This window comes from Halyomorpha halys, unplaced genomic scaffold (genome assembly GCF_000696795.3).
Source record: "Halyomorpha halys isolate HHAL.00 unplaced genomic scaffold, Hhal_1.1 Scaffold547.1, whole genome shotgun sequence".
In the NCBI taxonomy this organism is placed as follows: domain Eukaryota; kingdom Metazoa; phylum Arthropoda; class Insecta; order Hemiptera; family Pentatomidae; genus Halyomorpha; species Halyomorpha halys.
The window spans coordinates 346,309-360,670 of record NW_027111872.1 but is presented as its reverse complement, the minus strand read 5'-3'; the positions used below and the strand labels follow the sequence as shown (position 1 = coordinate 360,670).

At 29.1% G+C, this 14,362-nt stretch overlaps 1 protein-coding gene across 4 annotated transcripts in view; it reads left to right on the top strand.

Moving 5' to 3' along the window:
• Positions 1–2,651: 2,651 nt before the first annotated feature.
• Positions 2,652–14,362, top strand: part of LOC106684134 (ABC transporter G family member 23) — a 230,167-nt gene continuing 218,456 nt past the window's right edge. For all 4 annotated transcript variants that reach the window (XM_067049798.1, XM_014426032.3, XM_067049799.1 and 1 more), the window contains exon 1: positions 2,652–2,780. The gene's annotated coding sequence lies outside the window, so the exon portion shown is untranslated. The remainder of the gene's footprint in view (positions 2,781–14,362) is intronic.

Genomic DNA, 14,362 nt, shown 5'->3' with positions numbered 1-14,362 from the left:
AACACTAACACATTCATACAAACATTAAAATAAAATAAATAAGTATATTAAGCTAAAAGTAATAAGTATAAAATCAATAACTATAAAAGAGGTATCAAATATAATACAAAGAATAATAAAAAGTAATAAAAATATTAAAGTAGTAAATATATTTATTATAAAAATACATAATACATATTTAGTACCTTGTGGTTAACCTTATATTGTAGTTTTTTTTTTCGTACCCTCCTGACGAAATTAGTAACTGAATACATACATAAATCCCCAACATTGTCGTCCGCATTTCAAATCTATTAATATTTTTTAAAAAAACACTGTAACATATGCCTAAAAATATTAAAATAAAATAATTGAGCATATTAAGCTAAAAGTAATAAATATAAAATTAATAACTATAAAAGAGGTATCAAATATAATACAAAGAATAATAAAAAGTAATCAATATATTTAAAAAATACATAATACATATTTAGTGCCTTGTTGTTAACCTTATGTTGTGGTTGTTTTTTTTTTGTACCTTCAGACGAAATAAGTAATTGAATACATACATACATATAGGTAGGCATATGTATATCTGGTATAAGGAATTACAAACTACCAGATATACATATGCCTACCTATATGTACGTATTTGTCGGGGTTGGCTAGTCTTAGGCGGTTTCTCCAGCCTGATATCTCTTTACAGAAGGCCCTCAGACAAGGTGTATTCATTATAAGTTACGAACGGCCGTGCCAGAACATGAGCCCTGGACACTGACGCAGGTAGAGGAGGTCTAGGTAAGAGAGAGTCTGAGGTAGAGTAACAGCTGCCCAGATGAAGCGGACGGACCAGTGTAACCATTTAGGTTTAGGTTACAATCTTAGTTGCCAAGATGAAGCGGACAGACTAAGAATGCTGGAGAGATGGAGAAGAGATAGGCCATCATCTTAGGTATGCGCACATTAAAATAACTCGTGTGAGAATTGATTGGCAATGAACTTCTCTATCACAAATAGAGTGTATGCCTCCAGTATTAGGACGAGGCCTGGGAAGGATGAGGAACATAAAACTATTCGTTTTTTTTTTTTTTTTTTGGTATATATAAAAATGACAATATGTCTTTACAAAATAAAGTGATATGTAAATTTGAGAGCTTCGGTGAGGCTCAAGGTGCAGCGCTCTGGTGAGTTGTGGTCGAAACACTTGCTCCCTCTCCCTCAATTACTTATTTCGTCAGGGTGATACAAAAAAAAACAACCACAACACAAGGTTAACCACAAGGCACTAAATATGTATCATGTATTTTATGTATTACCTTGTGGTTGTGGTTGTTTTTTTTTCGTAACCTCCTTTATTATTAAATTTATACAATACATACTACAAATGCATAATACAATTGACAAGTGTATACTAGCATACTACTTACTGCCTTGGATTGCCTTATGGCAAATTGTAGTTGTTGGTTTTTTTTTTAAGTGGTTATAATATTTTATTATTAATTTTTAGTCCACGAGAGTAAGGAAAATACCTTATGAACCAGATTAAGCTCCCATTTTCTAATACTATAGTACTAATATTTTGTAAAATAGAATTCATTGTTGTTTGTTATATAGTAGTTTAACCATTATTTTTTAAAAAAGAATAAAAAATATTCTCTCTTCTTTATTATTATTTACTTTTTTACATTCAATTTTTTTTTTATATTCTGTATAAGGAGGTAATATAACGCTCAAAAAGGTTTTATCCTATACCGATTCATTATTTTAAGAGCAGAGGTACTCATATAATAGTTATGTCTCCTATGAAAATCAATGTTTTTTTCATAAATCCTTTTAAACTACAATGAGTTTGTTCAGAACGCTATGGGTTTGAATTCTATCTGGGTCAGTGAATATTTATTTTTTGGAGGTTCCATGAAATGAATTGACATTTTCGGTTGTCCTCAATGGACGAGTTAAATTAAAAATACTATTAAAAGTCAATATTTGCTAAAATAAGATACTTGCTATTCCAGAAAAAAAAAATTTTCAATAATTTTAATCATTTTTCTCTTAAATAATAATAAAAAATTATGTGTATTTCGATTTTTCGACTACTTGAGGAAGTACTTAACAAAACTTGTTGTTTTTTTTATCATTATTTATTTTTTTTACATTCAAATTATTATTTTTCTAGTATCAGGTGCATTGAAATTACGCTCTTCTCGACTCTTATAATCTTACCATCGATGCTTTTTAAAAAATCCTTTTAAAATAGAGTGAGTTATAGTCAATTAAAGACTCGGAAATATTTTTGGACTCATTTCTATACATTGAATTGCTGAAGAAGGTAATTTTTTTAAAATGTGTATTTTTATTTTTCTAAATTATTTATCTAAAATCGATGAAAAGTAGTTTTTATTTTTATAGTATAAATAATTTATTTATTAAATTGAAATTCATACTAATTAATAATTTTGCAATAGTGTAAGTACATTATTTTAGAAATAATATTTAAACATATGATAATTTACAGAATTTCACTGGTTGAAGAAGGACGAAACCAGGACCATTTTTTAAAATTTAATATAATAAACAATAATATAAAAAGATTGCTGTAGAGCATATCAGAAATTAATGTGAATTCTTCTTTTGCAGACTCCACCTACCGTACACCGGACACTACCGAAGACTTCAACGCTGTGGTGGGGATCGCTGAAGAAGGGATGCTATGTCCAGTCCAATGCTCCAGCTCGTTGTATACACAGTGGTACAGTTCGATCCTTCAGTATTGTTGCGAAGTTACAGGAGATCTTAAGCAAGTAAGTAGCAAACTTGTAACTACTATATTAGCCTATCTAATGCTTCCAGCTCATCATCGTTGCATAGGTTCACATAATACGTGGATTCGCTATTGAGGGATTGATATTTTCTAGGTCCATGAGGTGTTATCAATATTAAAAATAAGTCTGAATAATCAAAAACTCTTAAATACTGAATAAACGCCTATATAAAATTGATTAATACATTTAACACATACTGCTAAATTAATATGATATACCAACTACCTACTTATACTAATATTTGTTCGCAATCGATGTGAACTGATTAATCGATTTCTTCTCGGAAGTTACCGGTAGCCGGGTTTCCTTTCTTGTTTTTCCACATGTTTTTAATGAGTGAATTCATTCGGAAACTTCCAGAGATTACTACTAGTATTTTTTTTTATTATGTATATATAGAATATTTTATTTACATTATGAATGCTTATATTATGTACTACTAATATCAAAATAAATCTGGACAAACCAGAAAGTGAAAAATAGTATTTTCTTAAAAAGTCTTTCAAATAAACTCGATATAAAGGTTTAAAACATTTTGAATAGGGAGGGTTCAATATATATCTTTTATGGTCGGTTTAACTACCCAGTAACTTTTTTATGGAGTTTCATATTAAAAGTTTATAAATACGGTTTGGTTTGTAAACTATAATCAAAGTTGAAAAGCGAATATTTTATCATTAAAAAATTTTTCTTAAAATTTAATAATTTTAATTTTCAGTTGAGTTGTAGGAAAAAATCAAAGACAGTGAATTTAAATTAATTTCATTGCATAGAAATTTTTTTCTTATTATTATTTTTCTGTGAACAACAGAATTATAATAGAATTCATTAAAATGAATAAAATTGAATACTTTTGGATTAAAACAATCTCAACTGTTTGGCGAAATCTATACAACATATTTTAATGATTTTTCACTCTTTTTATTGTTGTTGTTTTGACGAAAACCTCTCATATCTCATCGAAAAACTAGCATAAGCACTAGATTTTGGTATCAAATATAATAGGAGAGTTTTCTTTCTTTTTACCAACAATTTGAAAAATCCTGTTGTTCCTAAACTACTCGATTTTCTTTTCTTTTTTGGTTGAAAGTTATGTATAAGTAAATTTATTATAACGCCGGCGGTAACTAATTTTATTATTTATAATTTAATTGTATATTGGGGAGAAATTAAAATTAATAACGTAAAAATAATAATAATAATTAAAAGATCAAAACAAATTACAATAATTGTAACTTTGTAAAATAAATCTAGATGAAATAGCTATGTTAATGGATTTTTCGTGCTCTTTGTAATCCTGTTTCAACGAAAACCTGTCATCTCCTACCGAAAACAAGGAATAAGTTGGGAATTAAACATAAAAGAAAAGTCAAGAGTTTTGTGCCGTGTTACCAACAATTGTGAGAAAATTGTCTTATTAATAAAATAGCCAATCTTATTTTTTGGATTTTTTTTTTAGTGCTATACCACGCATAGGCAATGTAAGAAAAACGTTAGATGTAACTAACTTCAATATTATTTATAACTTAATCAAATGTTATGAAGTACTTTAAATTAAATAATACTACCTCCTTAAAAACAAAAACAAAAAAAAAATTTTTTTTTAGATATTTTCATCCAAATTGTGGGAGGAATTAAAAAGACTTTTAATTTCTTATTTAGCTGGACCGAAAACTTATATTGGCGTCATAAAATACTAGTTTTATTTATCTGTTAGTATTGTAAGTTACATATATATTTTTTTATTTTATTTAAATTTTAATAAAATTTCTATATTAGATTTCTTTAAAATCTGGTTAGCAAAAAAATGATGAGCAGGCATCAGCTCAATTATTTCTGGTTGTTATCTTCCAGGAAATTGTACTCAGCTTGTTTCGGTGATTCAAATTGTGCTGATCTCGACCTAAGTACAGTAAATTCCTAGTTTAACCGCCCTCGCTAAACCGGCTTCCGCTTAACCGGCTCTCCGGATTAACCGTGGGTAAAAATAAAAAAATTAGGTTTTGTTAAACCAATACAAAATAAATGACTTTGCTGATTTCTTATCACCTATGTTTTATTTTTTGTATTGCATATTAATTATTACCTAATACATGAGATAAATTAATCTTTTAATCAGTTCTCCCGCTTAATCGGACATATTTCAGCCCGGATCTAAACGGATAAACGGGGTTCTGTTGTATTGCAGCAATTTCTAAAAGTCTATTAATAAAAAATTAGTGATAGATACATGAAAAAAATTATAAACTATGAACTACACATTGTGTGGGTATGTTTTTCCGATATGGTTAGTTGGCTTGATGTGTTTTAATAATATAAATTTACCTTCTCCGAAAATTTTACATTTCTTAACCGATAAAAAATCAAAAAAAATCTATGTAATAAAATATTGGAAGGTTTGGGATCGTAGGTTATAAAACATGCCCTTGAAGTTGAGAACAGGTTGACATTTGTTTGACTCATAATAAAATTGTGGACATAAAATCAAGAGCACACGAAAATTTTATGTTTTTTTTAAATTCTTGTTCTTTAATTATGTTTTTTTTTCTGGATCATATGCAAATTTTTCAATCATGGCAGTGCGTCTTTATTTATTGGATCAGCATTCCAGAATCTTGATATTTTGGGTGATATCAATCCAGTTTTTCAAAGTTGTTAAATACAAAATATTTTTTTGTCTCTATCTTATTTTTAGCATAACGAATAATTTTTTTATACAATCCCTAATATTAAGTTGTAAGTAAGAAAATAAATTCATACCTTCAAACCTCAGAGATAAATGATTAGATTAATAAAACAAATAATTTAAAAAAATTTATTTAATTATTTTTTTTAAGAATAATGATTTCATATTTAAATACGTACACTCTGCGAAATAAAATAACTAAAAATAGTAATTTTACACTATATTATGATTATATTATAAGATTTAAACGTCAAAGATTAGCAATATTATTATAATTCTTAATTAATAATATTATTAATATGTTGATAATACGAACGTAATTTACCGACGTATATTTCCATCTATAAGCATTAGCTAACACTAAGAAATCGTTAGCAAGGTATTAAGAAACGTGTGTGCTAAGGTCCCTCAAGTTCAGCCGATTCGTTCTGACTCATCCTTAGGCTGTCTCAGTGACACCATAACGTTGCATTGTCATCGAGTTTTCGTATTTATGCAGAATTTAGCTTTATCATACTAAAACTACAATACGGAAGTAAACTTAAATGCGATTATCAGCATACGATATAATAAAATTAAATAAAATCGTTTAAAAAGGGAAGTATTTTTTTTATTTATTTATCTATTACGTTATACATCCAATATAGTCTGACCAGATGAAAACATCTATCGGTCGGTGCCAAAATAAATTAATGATAGACATAAATTAAATATGAGTTTCAGTTTTGATTATTAGGCTGCTACGATTTACAAGCTGGAACAGTACAATATGAAAATAAAATGAAATGAAAAATAGTTATTATTCTGGGACCAGGTCCCTTTACAACAATTATAAGGTAATTTTAATTTTACAACATATATTGGCCAAAAGTAATGTGGCACAATTATAATTGATATTAAAATTATATATAAATAATTTTAGATACATAAATAAAAAATAAATAAATAATAAAAAACTTGCTGACTAAATACATAAAAACAAAACAAAAAGGTAGGTACTATTATAATATAATGATTAGGTCGGTGAAGTAAAAGGTAATTAAATATTAATATTTTAAACGGGGGAAGGGTTGGTACATGACTTATGTTAGAGGGAATTAGAGGAAAATAGGGAGAATAGAGGAAGAATTATTTAATGGGAATAGAGTTCCAGAGATATGCAGCTTGGATAAAAATGATTTATCAAAGGCAGCATTTCGGTGAGGTGGAGGATAGATGTCAGATAAACGGGATCTGGTAGGACGGGATTGGATTTAGAATTCGAATTGCAGGTTTTCTAGGATATAGGAGGGGCGTTGAGTACTAATTACTTGGAATAGAAAGGAAGCTAGGAAATACTGGCATCGGAGCCACTTCAGCTCGGCGTAATACTGGGTTACAAATAATGAATTAATTTCTGGTCATTCTTCTTCAAATATTAATTAATTTCTACTGATAAAACTAATAATTCAATTAACAAAATACAAAATACCAATATGAAAAAAAAGTAAAATAAAACAAAAATAATTAAAAGAACTTATGAAGTAAATGATAATGATACGAATTTACAATTAATAATAATGAGTTAAAGAATTCGTTATAGTGACTGAACTTGATTAAAAATAAGAATACAATATTAAATTTAATAAAATATATGATAATTATAATATTATACAACATACAATAATAATATTCACAATATGTAAAATATGCAATATCTAAAAATAAAAAAAAATAAGGAGCATTAAAACTAAAGGATACAAAATATATATGTGTGTGTATAGTATTCTACTTAATTCTATTTCTATCCTCTACAGGCAATAGTTAACTTTGATTACATTGAAGATGTAAACTACGTAATAGAGGCAATAACTGTTGTAAAGTGAAACATAAAACAAAAAGAAAACCTGAAGTTTGATCACACGCGGACGTATTTACTAATTCATGTTATCCTTGAAATGTTTCCTATTAAAATTAATGTAATTAATACAATAATATGACTAATAAATTAACAAAAAAGTTTAAGTCATAATATCCGAAGGCGGAGGAGATTGTTTTTCAGTTTTTTTTGGTCTTGTTTTCTTATTTCTTTGTACAGATTTTGGGGAACGAGGTCTACTCCCAGGGCCCGGCTGTGACAGATGATTATTTATTCTGTTTCTTTAGCCATGAGTCAACCCTGTTAGTTCGGGAGCTATAGATATGGGGTTCACCCAGCTTTATCGAGTGGGTAAGGTTGGGGAAAAATCTGGCGGTCAAGCGAAATTCTGACCAAATCACCTTGCACGACCGTCGGTCTGCTAACAATACTTCTTAACAAAGTACTGCATCTCTGATCCGTCATGATTTGTAGCGGTACAGGTTTGTTAATTATCTATTGTACAGATTATTATAATAATAAGATGTTAAGACGAATTCATATTCGGCACTTTTTCTATGTATTATATGATGACTACTAGAGGAGGTTTGAAAATCAACAAAAGATTGACTGCATACCACTGTTATGTTACAACGAAAATTCCAAAAATAAAAAATTGTAGTGGTTAGAGAGAGGAGTGAATCTGTGTATTGGGTCACCTGGTGTAGGTAACCATTACAGTATATATTTAAATATATTTATATGAAAAAACTAATAATAAAAATGTTATATTTGTAATTTTTAAATGAATTTTAATACTAGTATACTAAAGCAGCTTCAGCGGGAAATTCAAAATATCCACTCACACTATAATTACTTTAATCGGACCACAACAATCTACTTCTGCTTGCTTCGCTCGCTCAAAAAGATGAACGAATCCCCTAACCAATTCTTTTCATTGGAGGTCAAGTCAATACTACCTTGTACCATTCTGTGTAAGCGCGTTTAGAAACCTCTGAAGCTTATTTTCAACACTAGTACCAGAAATTTTACTTTCACAAATTTATTTATGGAACATATATTTAGGGAAAGTATTGTGATCATGAAAATTTTCGGATTTTTGAAAGAAATAAATCTTTTGAGAAAAAACTAGTCTCACTAAATGGTCTGTTGTGAAAACATTGCTCAAAAACGAAAAAATAAAGACTCATCCAATTCTACCGGGAAAAGCCGAAACCACCCGATGTTTCCCGATTGCATAATGGTTTTACTTTCACTATATTGTTGTATTTTTGGTAGAAGCAAAATTTATACTTGTTCTTCCCATCTCAAGAAATATTTTTTTTCGAATATAAGCCTAATTTTATTTATTCTTATTTTAATTATTATTCTTTGTGTGTTCTAATCATTTTTGTATAATGTTGTATTTTCCCAAATCATTTATGTGTATATTCCAGGATGTAACTCAAAAAAATGGTTTTTAGTATCTCAATTTATACATTTTTTTGGTCTAAAATGGCAATTTTTAGATATCTTTAAATTATTTAGAAATAATAATGAATTTATTATTGATCTGTAACGGATAATTAGATATTACCACTTAAATATTTTTATTTAGTCATATTATTTTCAGTCAATTTGAAATTTAATTATTTTTAAATGTTAATTTCTTTGTTATGTGGCTATTTTAATTTTTTTAAATTAATAATAGCGTATTTGAGTAATCTAAAAAAATTAAAATGTGAAATGTAAAATGTAATTATCTTTGCTGAAAACACTGTTATTTTGAGAAGACAGAATTTCATACACAATTGTTTTACAAAGCTGGAAGGAAACCTAACCTTATTCTGGAACAGACAATGACTTGAAGCTTATTTTACCAGCAAGCATTTCTAAAAATGGGAATTCTGTTGTCATGTCTTACTGATAAATGAAATAGAGAATAATTTATCACTTTATTTTTAAAATAAATTGCATTATTTAGCTCAGGTTCTATATGGTTTAAAGTACAATAAATTTTATTTTGAAATATAAGTGTTTTTTTCGCCTAGGGTAATCTTTTAATTGACTGTAAACATCTGCTACTAAACAAATTCTTTAATAATTAGAAATTTAGATTTAGCAATATATAACAAAATCAATAATGTATACAGACTACAATCTTTACATTAATATTAACAAAATTACACTAAGCAAATTTTAATGAAATGACACAAACATCTAATCTTTTAATTGACTGTAAACATCTTCTGCTACTAAACAAATTCTTTAGTAATTAGAAATTTAGATTTAGCAATATATAACAAAATCAGTAATGTATACAGACTACAATCTTTACATTAATATTAAAAAAATTACACTAAGCAAATTTTAATGAAATGACACAAACTACCTTAGTTTATTATGAGTATATATATATGTAATTGCTTATATTAAAATTTTAAATTGTTTTATGACTTATCTCAACATCTAAGAGATGGCGCGCGAACTCATTAATTCAGATACTTTTCCTTCCTCCTTCCTTGGTCAGTGACAGGGCTGGAATTTTAAATGCATTTGAAATTCCTGTTATGAAAAGTATTTGTCACGACTGACCCCTTGTGATTTAAATTTTCCTTGTTTGCTGCTTAATTTACTATGCCAATAATTACATTTTTAATGTTTTTAACAAATCCTTTTTATTATTCTAGAAGGGTCCTTCAATTTAATAATATGACTGAAAATATGACATACTTTTTGTTTTTTCATGTGAATGATTATTAATTATTCCGATTCGAATTATTTAAATAAAGCGGATGTATTGCAAATGTGAATGACTCACTTTTCTAATAAGGCTCATGCTGATTTATTAAACTGCCTTTATGATATAAATAATTTTTCTCTTACCTTTCAGGTAAATTAATATCTTTGATATTTCCACTTGTAGGACTAAATGACTGTCCATCAGTTTGTAAATTAATCACCTTCGAATCCTAATTTGAAATTGTGGATTCAAAAATCCTTGTATAGAAGGTTAACATTAAAATTATTTTGTCCCTCGATTCCTCACTCCTACTTTCATCGGTAAATGTAAAATCTCTAGTTTTGTTTAAGTTTAAAACCATTAATGCCATATTAAAAAAAAAAATGGTGCATTGCGTGCATCACAGAACGTTTACTCTATACAATATACAAAAACAGTTTTGTGAAAGTGAAGCCGTTAGGAAATCGGGAAAGATCTAGCTAGCGGTCTCTGTTTTACCGTTCGAATTTGATGAATGTATTTTTCTTCATTAACCCATTCCATATTTCATAGCACATATTTTTGGAAACTATCCATAGAATAAAAAAAAAAATTCTGTGTATTGGCAGTTTTGGATAAATAAACAAAAAAAACATGTTTCCAATAGAAATCAGTCGCATTGTAACTCCCCTTGTACGAATAAAATGGTTACATGCCGTCTGTGCAAGTAGCTGAGTGTTTTTATTAGGAGGGACGAATCGCACGCCAGGTATGCAATATAACATAAAATAAGAACACATTATTAAATCGAACTTCATTTATTCTAAAAATATTAAGGTAACATATTTCTTAATTGCGCTTTTTTTGTTTAATAACTGTATTACATTTTCTTTTTTATAATAAGTTGTGATATGATAGATGTTTTATTCCATTTGTTTGGTTTTTATTTTTTCCCCTTACTTTGGATTACCCATACTATTTTTAAAGCTTATCAATAAAAAAAGACTAAGTACAATTCTTTATAAATTGATTACGTTATTTTTCGATCCGTCCAAGTTAGACTCCCATCCTTTATCTTGGACGCTTTATTCAGTTTGGAGAACTTTTTCAGTTTTTCACTAATAGCCAGAAAACAAATAATTTTATAAACATCCTACACAGAATTTAAGTTTCCGAAATTTCCTTATTTTTCGGCTAATCCGTAGTGTCATTAGAGTGAGGTATAAAAATAGTAGAGACACCAAAGATTCAAAAAAGGAATGTGCAGTGGGAATTTTTGTCAACAGTGGAACATAGTTTTGATGTAGTGAATTCAGCTTAAAGATTTGCAACCTCACAAACCAAAGGTTTTAAAAAAACAGGAAAAAAATATTAACTCAGTTTTTCGCATAAAAAGTATAGAGAGCTATGAAAAATCGATCGATTAAATTTATATATCTCCTAAAATAAAATGTAAAGAAGTCAAGAAGTGCAAAACACATAAAAAATGTAAGGACCAAATAAATTTGTAATATCGAATGATCTCTTGATCCCATTTGATATTTTCATCTTGAAAAATTATCAGTTATCACGAAAAAGGAATTATAGTTAATAGTAAACAATCGATTACTACACGGAATAAACTTCATAATTAGAAAAAAACTTACCACAATCGGAAGCTGAAGAAAATGATGAATCGTGAAATTGAATCAGACAACTCTATAGAATACAATTATCGTGTAATAAAATGGAAGCTATAACCCATAGAGAACTGAAATGAATATAATAGTGTTTTATATAACCGAGGTAATAAGAAACAGCAAAATAAAATTTATATTACCCCCTCACATTGCAGGAGGAGGTGTCCGAAAGGTACACTATCCAAGGTGAGTGAGGGTATAACACCTACATGCTTTACATTATTGCTTTGAGTCAGACAACTTAAGCTTATTACAAAGTACTAGCACTTAAACATATAAAAAAACGTACTGTTTAAACAAAATTATATCAGAAGGCTAGATAGCTAAAGCGACGGGCAGTTCTGATGAATTTCAACACATGGGAATTTCCAGGCAACAGTTGGAATGATCATAAGTTATACTTGGGATTTCAAGACAGGGACTAAATTATAAAGGTCATGATTAGAATATATGAAAGGGATTAGAATCGGGCATATGTTAGCATTTCCATATTTTCGATTTATTAACCCATGTTGGTATTTTTGCAAAATTCAAAAGAAGGAGTTTTTTTTTAAAAATATTTATTCATTGCTATTTACAACTATACATTATAATGCATTTAGTAAATCTGATCTGGAGTGTTAAAGGCGTGTAGAGAAACTACCCATTGGTAGCACTCTAATGACTTTTTACTTTAGCTGGTCTCGTGGCCATCTTCGTTTCAGGTGCCTCGAAGGATTGTCAGGAATGGAAAAGGTTGCAAGATTAGAAACTAGGGGGTTTGAGTGGTTAGAATAATGGAAGGAGTGATATCTGGTTCGGGCTAGATCGGTAACATAGGGAACATTAAGGTCTTTATGTATGATTTTATTTGTGACAAAGCAAGGAGCATTGAAGATTTTACGAAGGATTTTGGATTGTAAGGATTGAATACGAGAGGAATTCGAAGGTTTAGTGGAGCCCCAAAGCACAACTCCATATGTCCAGATTGGCCTTATTACAGTCATGTAGATCAGTCTTTTGTAATGTGTTGGAAGTTTAGACCGTTTGTCTAGTAAGTGCTGTAATAGTCGAAATCGACGTGCAGTTTCCTGTCTTTTCAGTCTTGTGTGAGGATTCCAGGTTAATCGTTTGTCCAAATGTAGTCCAAGGTAGCGGATCTGTTCGACAGGGTGAAGAGTAACATCGTTAAATGAAACTGTAGGGCAGTCAGTAGATTTACCACGAAGGGTAAAGGTGATTTGATTGGATTTGTTGGAATTTATCTTAATACTCCAATTACGACACCATTCTTCGAGGGCTGTGATATGGGGTTCCAAGATTTAAAAAAAAAAAAGGATTCCATTAACCACTCAAAAGAACAAGCAATTATAGCCATAAAGGTTTCTACAGACCCATTGCAGTTTCTTTCTAAGATAATGTAAGTGGGGGATTGCATGTAACAAATGCTATCTTTTTTTTTTTTCTTTAAATCCATCAAAATACATTTTACACCATCAAACTGAGATTATTATTTTATATAATTGTTTAAATGTATGCGATGGGAAGAACAGTGCTTTCCGGCCTAATTGCAGTATTTATCTTCACGATACGGTGCCGCATTAAATTGTTTATGTTTCTTAATATGTTCTCATCTGAGGAAACGATTAATGCCAATTATTTTACAATTAAACTTCTGAAAGTAGTGTTTTCATGAGAACAATTTTAATTGGATGAGTTTTAACAGGTTCTTCGCCGTGTTACCCATATCAGGACTGGGTGGTTCTATGCTTCCGCGATGAACCGTCAACTAGATGTAATTGGCACACACATTTTAAAAAAAAAAAAACTGGTCAAAATTCATTTTATCGATTTCTTTGTTTTAACTCCGAAACTAATTTAAAATTTTAATACATAATTGAGTGAAATAGTGGGGATAATAATTTATAAACATTGCTCAGATGTTTTGTCACATCTTTTTACAAAAATTACTATCACAATTATCTTCTTCGGTAATATTTCAATTTACCCTTTTTCCATTTCAAGCTGTAATATTTCATTAGGAGCCAAAGATGAATCAGTTAGAAGTGATTGATTAATAAAAATTCAGGGCTGGTTTAAATTTCAGAATTTTTTTTTTATTTATTTATTTAATGATATTTACAACTGTGGAAATAATAAATACAATAATTAAATCTGTTGAATGTTTCATTTACACTTGAAAATCTTGGGAAGGAACCACCCATTGGAGGTACTTCAGGCATTAATTTAAATTAGAAGGTCCCGTGGCCATCTTCTTTTCAGACGCCTCAGAGGATTATCAGGGATTGTAAAGGATGAGAGATTAAAAACTAATGGGTAAGGAGTTTAAAGTTTACCGGATTTGAAGGTTATATTTCCTGTGCAACGGATTGCAATTATTGATTTATCCGAGATTTAAGAAATCATAGTTTAAACTGTAGTTCAACCGGCCTTAAATATTTAATAAAGCGCCGCGTACTTGGTTTTTATTAGATGACGAAAATATGAAGGATATTATTGGTAAAAATATTAAAAATTTCCTTCAATATTTTTCCTCTCACGCGATAAATAATAGTGAAGGCTCAATACATTTCTACCTTTCTCTATTCTCTCAACGTGCATTGCTGGAACATAGAATCGTACCGCGTTAATTATTTT